The following is a 10,220-nucleotide window of genomic DNA, read 5'->3' on the forward strand; positions in this document are numbered from 1 at the left end:
TTGTAGCCATTACTTAATGCAATAACCACAAAATACGTGCTTACATTCTGAAATCATAAGAGGATCCTTCAGTTCATTTAAACAAATCGGGCAAAAGAAACTCATTTCCACACTCTTCGATACTTCTTATGAAAATTAGCTTCATTGTGATTCAATTTGGCACTAATGGCTGTAGTTCGTTCTTTAATATAAAATTAATTTATTATTTTCAGGTGTTTTTCAATATTTAATTCAAAAATTAAAATTATTACTCAGACACCATAAATATTTTTGCAATTTAAGTAATAAATTTGGTGGTCCTAAACTAAGAACTACAATGTTTTTTTTCTACGGAAATAAAACACCACATTATAGATATAAGCACTTTAGGAGTCGAGCCAAACCAAGCTTGGTTCTATAAGGCAATATGGCAAAATTTTGATCAAATGTATTAAGTGAAAAAAGGGGACGAAGAGGGGAGTGGGTACTGATTACCGTCTGAACACTCAACTTTTAAAAAGAGCACCCTAAATTTCAATTTTGAATCGAATGAGCCTCCTACAAAGTTTGTATGACCACCCCTTCTATCAAATACCCCATGTATTAACAATGGACAACTAGTATAACTTATAGCCCAGGCTGAGGAGGGGTAATCAAACCCTAAACCATAGTTATTTGACATTCAGACTATTTTTAACAAAATTCTCATCTCAAAATTTTGATGGGAAGCATTTGAGAGAAAATGCCGTGGTGGGGGGAGGTTGATTGCCCTTTTCTAGAACCGTACTGTTTTTGTCTTAAAACTTTTTCAACAGCATCTCTCAGTCTAAACAACTCCTCCAAGCCCCCCCACGTGCATAAGTCGTTACGCACCATATTAGTTACGCGCCATTATAGTTGTGTCCCTGTATCTAACCTGTGAATATATATATATATATATATATATATATATATATATATATATATATATATATATATATATATATATATATATATATATATATATATATATATATATATATATATATATATATATATATGTGTGTGTTTTTAACTACGTAAAACTTGCGAATATTCAACATTCTTGGCTGTCCCATTGTCTGTGCATATAAATAGATTGTCAGGTTTACCGACTCTTGAACATGCAAGATATATTGTCTACGGGAAAAACAATCTGTATTCAGATCTATACCTCATTATTCTAATTATTGCCCTTGAGCTTTGTTGATGGTGATTGCTAATCGAGCATTTCCTGTGTCCCCCCGTTTATATATGTTTAAATATCCCCCTGTGCCCCTCGGCGTCCCTGTTGTAGTTGTGTCCCTGTGTCCTGGTCGTCATTTATATTCCCTGTGTTTTTTTCTCCTTTTTTATTTTTTTAGTTTGTTTAGTTTTCAATTTTTTTCTTTTTAGTTTTTTTTAGTTTTTACTTTTTTTATTTTTTTTATTTTTTTGATTTTTTAGTTTTCTTTTTCTTCTTTTATTTTTATTTTTTCTCCTTTCTTAGTTTTTTTTATTTTTTTTGTTTTTCTTTTTTTAATTTTTTTTCTTTTTTAGGTTTTTCCTTTTTCTAGTTTTCTATGTTTTTTTGTTTTTCTTTTATTTTAGTTTTTTTTTCTTTTTTCTTATTTTTAGTTTCTTGTTTGTTTAATTTGTATTCTTGTTTAGTTTTTTCTCCTTTTTTATTTTTTTAGTTTGTTTAGTTTTCAATTTTTTTCTTTTTAGATTTTTTTAGTTTTTCCTTTTTTTATTTTTTCTATTTTTTTGATTTTTTAGTTTTCTTTTTCTTCTTTTATTTTTTCTCCTTTCTTAGTTTTATCTTTTTTTTTAGTTTTTAATTTTTTCTTTTTGTTTTTTCTTTTTTTTAATTTGATTTTTTAGTTTTTTTCTTTTTAGTTTTTTCTTATTTTTAGTACTCTTTTATCTTTTTCTGTTTTTTCCGTTATTCTTTCCTGTTTTTATGGAAGATGGTTTTTTTTAGTTTTTTTCCTTTTTTAGTTTTCTTGTATTTTTTGCTATTTTTTTCCGTTTTTTTCCGGTCTTGTAACAGACGGACAGACACTACATTTTTATAGATAGTGTAATATAGATAGTGTAACAGACAGACACTACATTTTTATAGATAGTGTAATATAGATAGTGTAACAGACAGACAGTACATCTATATATATAGATATAAATAAGTTGTCTGTGTTTGTGTCGAGTGACGTCATGTTTGCGTGTTGACTAACGTCATGTTTGTCGACTGACGAAATTACAGACCGGGACATCGGGACACAAATGACGACCGGGACACCGGGACATCTATATATATAAAAATAAGTTGTATGTGTGTTATGTCTGTCGAGTCATCATGTCGTTATGAAGTTAGTTGTCGTCGTGTTTGTTATGAAGATGACGTCATTAAAGGTATGTTAAGAAAATCGTTAAAAAACAAATTTTAATTGTAAGAAGATCGTGGGCGGAAAAATGTTTAATTGTAAAATGACCAGGTCCGAGAGGTTCCAGGTTCGAACCTTGGCTTTAGAATTAATACAAAAGAAGAAAAAAAAACTAAAAAAGGTAAAGACTACAAAAAAAACTAAAAAGAAATACTAAAAAAACTAAAAAAGCTAAGAAAATAAAAAAAATAAAAAAAGAAAAAAACTAAAAAAGAAAAAAAACTAAAAAAAACAACAAAAAGGTAAAAACTACAAAAAAAACTAAATAGAAAAAAAAAACTAAAAACTAATAAAAAAACTAAAAAAAAAATAAAAACTGAAAAAGAAAAAAGAATAAAAAAAGGAAAAAACGGAAAAATAAAGGAGAAAAAGAAAACTAAAAACTGGGACACAGGGAATTATAAATGACGACCGGGACACTCAAAGATTAATTAAAGACCGGGACACCGGGACACAGGGATTATAAATGATGACCGGGACGCTCAAAGAGAAATTACAGACTGGGACACTGGGACACAAATGACGACCGGGATACTGGAAATATAAATGACGACCGGGACACAGGGACACAACTACAAGGGGGATGCCCAGGGCACAGGGGGAAATATAAATTAGGCCGGGTTACAGGGAATGTTTGTTTAGCAATCACCATCAACAAAGCTCAAGGGCAATCATTAGAATAATCAGGTATAGATCTGAATACGGATTGTTTTTCCCATGGACAATTTTATGTTGCATGTTCAAGAGTCGATAAACCTGAAAATCTATTTATATGCACAGACAATGGGACATCGAAGAATGTTGTATATTCGCAAGTTTTGAGTAGTTAAAAAATATATATATATATATATATATATATATATATATATATATATATATATATATATATATATATATATATATATATCTTTCTATATTCACAGGTGGGACACAGGGACACAACTACAATGGCGCGTAACTAATATGGCGCGTAACGACTTACGCGCGGGGGGCTTGGGGGGGGGCGCGAAGCGCCCCCACCAACTAGGTGTTGGGGTGGCACGAAGCGCCATCCCCCAACAGCTATTTTATATATATATATATATATATATATATATATATATATATATATATATATATATATATATACTAGCTGTTGTTGTGGCTTTTTGCCCCACACCTACACCTAGCTGGTGGGGGCGCTTCGCGTCCCCCAAGCTCCCCGCGCACGCAAGTTGTTAGGCTCCATATTAGTTATACGCCATTGTAGTTGTGTCCCTATGTCCCATCTGTGAATATAAATAGATATATATCTGTTTTTAACTACGTAAAACTTGCGAATATACAACATTCTTCGCTGTCCCATTGTCTGTGCATATAAATAGATTTTCAGATTTACTGACTTTTGAACATGCAACATATAATGGTACATGGAAAAAACAATCCGTATCCAGATCTATACCGCATTTTTCGAATGATTGCCCTTGAGCTTTTTTGATGGTGATTGCTTATCAAATATTCCCTGTGCCCCCGGCGTCCCCGTTGTAGTTGTCCCTTTGTCCCAGTCGTCATTTATATTCCCTGTGTTCCGGACGTTATTTGTGTCCCGGTGTCCCAGTCTATAATTTCTCTTTGAGTGTCCCGGTTGTTATTTATATTCCCTCTGTCCCGGTGTCCCGGTCTTCATTTGTGTCCCGATCTGTAATTTCTCTTTGAGTGTCCCGGTCGTCATTTATATTCCCTGTGTCCCGGTCATCATTTGTGTCTCAGTGTCCCGGTCTGTAGAGTCATCTTATAATGACGTCATATAAAAGCCTTATATACTTATAATGACGTCATATGCAAACCCACAAACAAACAAACATGCACAGATACAACTTATTTTTATATATCTACTAGCTGTTGGGGTGACGCTTCGCGCCATCCCAACACCTAGTTGGTGGGGGCGCTTCGCGCACCCAAACCCCCCACGAGGTTAAGTCGTTACGCGCCATATTAGTTACGCGCCATTGTAGTTGTGTCCCTGTGTCCCACCTGTGAATATAGATAAAAGGGAAAATATTTCTTTTTTCGTTATAGATATATGTGTTTTTAACTACGTAAAACTTGCGAATATACAACATTTTCCGATGTCCCATTGTCTTTGCATATAAATAGATTGGCAGGTTTACCGACTCTTGAACATGCAACATAAAATTGTCCATGGGAAAAACAATCTGTATTCAGATCTATACCTCATTATTCTAATGATTGCCCTTGAGCTTTGTTGATGGTGATTGCTAATCGAACTTTCTCTGTGTCCCGGTCGTCATTTATATTCCCAATATCCCGTTCGTCCTTTGTGTCCCAGTGTCCCAGTCTGTAATTTCTCTTTGAGCGTCTCGTTCGTCATTTATATTCCCTGTGTCCCTGTCGTCATTTGTGTCCCGGTGACCCGGTCTGTAATTTATCTTTGAGTGTCCCGGTCGTCATTCATATCTCCCGGTCGCTGTTTGTGTCCCAGTGCCCCAGCCTGTAATTTCTCTTTGAGTGTCCCAGTCATCATTTATATTCCCTGTGTCCCGGCTTTTAGTTTTCTTTTTCTCCTTTATTTTTCAGTTTTTTTTTCCTTTTTTTAGTTTATTTTCTTTTTCAGTTTTTAATTTTTTAAATTTTTTTATTAGTTTTAGTTTTTTTTTTCTTTTTAGTTCTTTTTGTAGTTTTTACCTTTTTTTAGTTTTTTTTTTAGTTTTTAGTTTTTTACCTTTTTGTTTTTTTTTAGTTTTTTAGCTTCTTTTTTTCGTGTTTTCTTTTTAGTTTTTTTTGTAGTTTTTACCTTTTTTAGTTTTTAGGACACCGGGACACAGGGAATATAAATGACGAACGGGACGCTCAAAGAGAAATTACAGACTGGGACACTGGGACACAAATGACGAACGGGATACTGGGAATATAAATGACGACCGGGACACATAGAAAGTTCGATTAGCAATCACCATCAACAAAGCTCAAGGGCAATCATTAGAATAATGAGGTATAGATCTGAATACGGAATGTTTTTCCCATGGACAATTTTATGTTGCATGTTCACGAGTCGGTAAACCTGACAATCTATTTATATGCAAAGACAATGGGACATCGAAAAATGTTGTATATTCGCAAGTTTTGCGTAGTTAAAAACACATATATCTATAACGAAAAGAAAAATTGCGAATATACAACATTCTTCGATGTCCCATTGTCTTTGCATATTAATAGATTGTCAGGTTTGCCAACCTTCGAACAAGCAACGTAAAATTGTCCATGGAAAATCAATCAGTATTAAGATCTATACCACATTTTTCTAATGATTGACCTTGAGCTTTGTTGATGGTGATTGAAAATGCTAATCGAATTGGGAATTGCAATCTTTTAAATTGAAAAGGCAGATCCATTGGAATCATGGGAATGCGAGGAATAAGATCAGCCTCACCCTCAAAAGGCCCTGTCAAGATTGTGGCCTTTATTACGTTTTCCATTGTTTTTTTTTTACGGCGAGTCGCGTGCTATTGCAAAGCTTTGGTGGGTTGTTATTTCTTTACAGTATTATTGGTACGCCTATTTTTAGTTGTAGCACGTGTGGTGGAAACCCTGAAAGATCCATGGAATTTAAAAATTCAGATGGATAATTAACCGCCTCATTTGGTTCCAAAACTGTGTCGACCGACTTGTAAAGGACTGCCTGGTCTCGAATCTTGGTTAAAACAGTATTGTTGATTTCGTGGACGTCTATATTTTCGGATGCAAGAATCGCTCTTTCACTTAGCTATTTATTATTTTTATAATTGTTTAGAATATTTGGAAATACTTTTTCAATCAATTCATTTTTGGACGTCACTAAATTACAGAAATCAGCAGGTAGTTGTATACGTCCTGAAATTGAGTCTACTGGGAGCTTTCCGTTTTCAATTGCCAGCAATTGATCTGAAAATGTTTGACCAGAGTCATCATTTTGCAATCGGACACGCATATTTGTAGTTAATTTTAATGTTTTTACGTGTGCCCATAAATTAGAATTTTTCAGGCAAGCATTCATTTCGTCTGCAGGGGTTGATCTAGGTATTATAGGTAATGTTTACCTGAAATATCCCACAATGCCAGAATCAGTTTTATCAGAAACGTTTTACCAGTACCTCCTGGCACATCCAAAAAGAAAATTTCTCCATCGCTGTTATCGACACAATGCATTATCGTATCTCAAATGTCATTTTGTTCCGACGTTAACTTGGAAATGTTATTTTGTATGTACGACAATAGATCACTCGTACTGTAACTTTTTTCACGATCCAATCCTACACATGTCGAAACAGCAGCGGTACGATTAGGTGAAGGCATTCCCAAATCCTGAAGAAGTGTGTTTGCCATACATACGCACAATTCTTCTATAATAACTAAAGTGTAGTTATAAATTTCTGATGTAAAATCAAAAGTCATATCTGACGTCTCTAACCGTTTTCGAGGGAGTATATCCTTGGACGTTTTCGATTTATATTTTCCCCATAACTCTGTAGGACCTGAAGGAGAGCAAGTTGTTAGAATGATTCCAAACAATGCACAAATTTGACTTGGAGTTGACGTTTCGCACGCGGCATTGATGCAGTTATCCCAGTGTTGGTCATTCTCCAATAAATTCAGAGCTTGGCATGCGCTACGGTAAGTGTCATGTATAGTACCGTTTACAGTTCTCAAATACTCAAAGGACGCCGGACCGGGTATATTCACCAAAAGCAGGCGTAGAAAGAAGGATTCATGTTGATTGGGGTGAACGGTGTAGAGTCTTCCTATCGTGGTATCTTTGAAGATGGTAGGTTGGCCGTCGACGGACTTACACTGTTTTCGACGTTCAAATACTTTATTTTTAGTATTCCATGTGTAATACGAAAGCACTTCAGTATACAGCAGTTTTTTTTGCAAAAGAATCATTTTTGCATAGCGAAAAGAAAGTAGTTAACTTTGTATCTGGTGGATTCAGGGCTCTTTGTTGCACGTTGGATTCTGAAAAATAAACACGTTGGCCATTCTGTAAATGTATCGCTAAGTGAACAACAGCGGGACTACGTTCATGTATCGGAAATGAAAGAATTTGCCAAACAGCTTCATTACTGCTTATGTATCTTCCAGCCTGATATTGTACGATTTCGTCGATATCTTTGATTTCAGACTGCAAGCCAAAAAATGCCATGTCACTGCCTTTGTTGGCGTATTTACATATGTATTTGATTGCCTTTGCGGAGTTACAGTATTCAACGTTTATGTGTGCATTAAATGTTTTTGATAATAATGGGGAATAAGTAGCAACCCACTGGTTATTATTTCTCTTTGAGACGCAAGCCTAATTTCACGCTGTTGTTGTGATTCCTCGGCACGCTTTCTTTTCTTACTTTCTCTATCAGCCACAAGCCTGTTTTCTTGCTGTTCTTGTGATTCCTCGGCAAGCCTTCTTTTTTCACTTTCTCTTTTAGCAGCAAGTCTGGTTTCGCATTGCTCTGGTAGTTCCTCGGCACGCTTTCTGTTCTTACTTTCTCTATCAGCCGCAAGCCTGTTTTCTTGCTGTTCTTGTGATTCCTCGGAACGCTTTCTTTTCTTACTTTCTCTATCAGCAGCAAGTTTTTTGGCATAGACTCTTTGAGCAGATTCTTTGGCTGTTGCCATTTTAGGTTCTTCAGTCATTTTACAATTAAGCATTTTTCCGTGAACGAATGTCTTAAATAGGTGTTGGGGGCACTTGTGTCCCGGTGTCCCGGTCGTCATTTGTGTCCCGGTGTCCCGGTCTGTATATACATTCGTTTTTGAATTGATTTTTTTTAGTTTTTAATTTTTTAGTTTTTTTTAGTTTTTTTTTAGTTATACCTCATGATTCTAATGATTGCCCTTGAGCTTTGTTGATGGTGATTGCTAATCGAACATTCCCTGTGTCACCGTCGTCATTTTTATATCCCCCTGTGCCCCCGACGTTCCCATTGTAGTTGTGTCCCTGTGTCCCGTTCGTCATTTATATTCCCCGTGTCCCGGTCGTCATTTGTGTCCCGATGTCCCGGTCTGTATATACATTCGTTTTTGAATTGGTATATGATGAAATAATTTTTTGTGTTTTTCCCCTTTTTTCTTTTTAGTTTCTTATTGGTTTTTACTTTTTTATTTTTTTTTTATTTTTATTTTTATTTTTTTAGTTTTGTTTTTTAGTTTTTTAGTTTTTTTAGTTTTTTAGTTTTTTTAGTTTTTTTCTTTTTTCATTTTAGTTTTTTTTCGTAGTTTTTACCTTTTTAGTTTTTTTTTTATTTATTTTTATTTTTTTTTAGTTTTGTTTTTCTCCTTTATTTTTCGTTTTTTTTCCTTTTATTTACTTTTTTAAGTTTTTTAGCTTTTTTAGTTTTTTTTATTAGTTTTTAGTTTTTTTTTGTAGTTTTTACATTACGCGCCATATATAGTTATAGCGCCATATTAGTTACGCGCCATTGTAGTTGTGTCCCTGTGTCCCACCTGTGAATAGAGATAGATATATCTATCTATATATATAATTAAATAAAAAAAACTAATTTTTTTAGCTGAAAGTAAGGAGCGACATTAAAACTTAAAACGAACAGAAATTACTCCGTATATGAAATGAGTTGTCCCCTCCGCAATCCCTCGCTCTTTACGCTAAAGCTTTAAATTGTTTTAAAAAGTAGAATTGTGGCAGAGTCAAACTTTAGCGTAAAGAGCGAGGGATTGCGGAGGGGACAACTCATTTCATATACGGAGTAATTTCTGTTCGTTTTAAGTTTTAATGTCGCTCCTTACTTTCAGCTAAAAAAATTAGTTTTTTTTATTTAATTTCTGAACGTTTTTGAATTAATGCATGTTTGGTTTTGGCTCTCCGCACATAAACTATTAAAATGAAATTTGTATATTAATTCTTTTTTTGGCTAAATGGCTTTCTCTTAGTTTTGATCAGACGATTTTGAGAAATAAGGGGTGGAGAAGGAGGCCTAGTTGCCCTCCAATTTTTCGGTTACTTAAAAAGGCAACTAGAACTTTTAATTTTTAACGAACGTTTTTATTAGTAAAAAATATACGCAACTTAAGAATTAACTTACGTAACAAACTTTCATAACCTTATATTTTTATTATGTATACGAGGGGGTTTGTACCCTCGTTAATGCCTTGCTCTTTACACTAAATCGTAAGTTTTGTCCCAATTCTTTAAGAATGACCCCTGAATCAGAAAGGCCTAAAATAAATAGTTGAAATTACTAAAAATACTTTAGCATAAAGAGCAAGGTATTTATCTCCTCCTAAATACCTCGCTCTTTATGCTAAAGTATTTTTAGAACCCCTCATATGCGTAATAATCTCTGTTCGTTTTAAGTTTCAATGCTACTTCTTCCTTTCATTTGAAAAAACGTTTTCATGTTTATTTTTCATTGTTTTCTTATAGTAATGCTAGAGAATCCTGCGCCCTTGTCATTGAATTTTTCTTTCCCTATGACAGATTCCTCCAAGGAAAGATCCTCCAACATAGCCCCCTCTCCTCAGCCCCACCCCCAAACAAAATAAAATCCCCCTGAAAACGTCTCTACACTTCCCAATAACCATTACTATATGCAAACAATGGTCAAAGTTTGTAACTTGCAGCCCCTCCCCCAGGGATTGTGGGGGAGTAAGTCATCCCCAAAGACATAGTTATTATGGTTTTCGACTATGCTGAGCAAAATGGATATCTCAAAATTTTGATCCGTTGAATTTGGGAAAAAAATGAGCGTGGGAGGGGGCTTAGATGCCCTCCAATTTTTTTGGTCACTTAAAAAGGGCACTAGAACTTTT

The sequence above is a fragment of the Artemia franciscana genome, chromosome 8 (assembly GCF_032884065.1).
Source record: "Artemia franciscana chromosome 8, ASM3288406v1, whole genome shotgun sequence".
Taxonomy (NCBI): Eukaryota; Metazoa; Arthropoda; class Branchiopoda; order Anostraca; family Artemiidae; genus Artemia; species Artemia franciscana.